Source organism: Cebus imitator, unplaced genomic scaffold, assembly GCF_001604975.1.
Source record: "Cebus imitator isolate Cc_AM_T3 unplaced genomic scaffold, Cebus_imitator-1.0 Scaffold101, whole genome shotgun sequence".
In the NCBI taxonomy this organism is placed as follows: Eukaryota; Metazoa; Chordata; class Mammalia; order Primates; family Cebidae; genus Cebus; species Cebus imitator.
In genome coordinates this window covers 551,813-552,147 of record NW_016107416.1, presented here as the reverse complement: position 1 = coordinate 552,147, position 335 = coordinate 551,813, and positions in this window count along the sequence as shown.

Sequence of the window (335 nt, the reverse complement as noted above, 5' to 3'; positions counted from 1 at the left end):
CTAGTGCACGCGCGAGTGTAGGGCCTCCCGACACGTCACCGAAAGCCCTGCGGTACCTTCCTCTGCCTCCCACGGCCACAGTGGTCTCAGACCCCTCAGATTCCACGTTGGATCCCTTTCTCCCGTCCTCTCCCTCCTCTGGCTTCTCTTACCACGATTTTGGCCCTTCGCCACCCTAGTGCTCCTTCCCTCATGCTTCCCACCTCCGGGCCAGCATTTCACCGGGTCCCCTCCACATCCCACCCGCTTCTCTCTGTCCCAACTCCCTGTTTCTTCATGCCAACATCCACTCCGGGCTGAAAGGCCACACTGGCCACCACAGTCTGGCTCTTCAA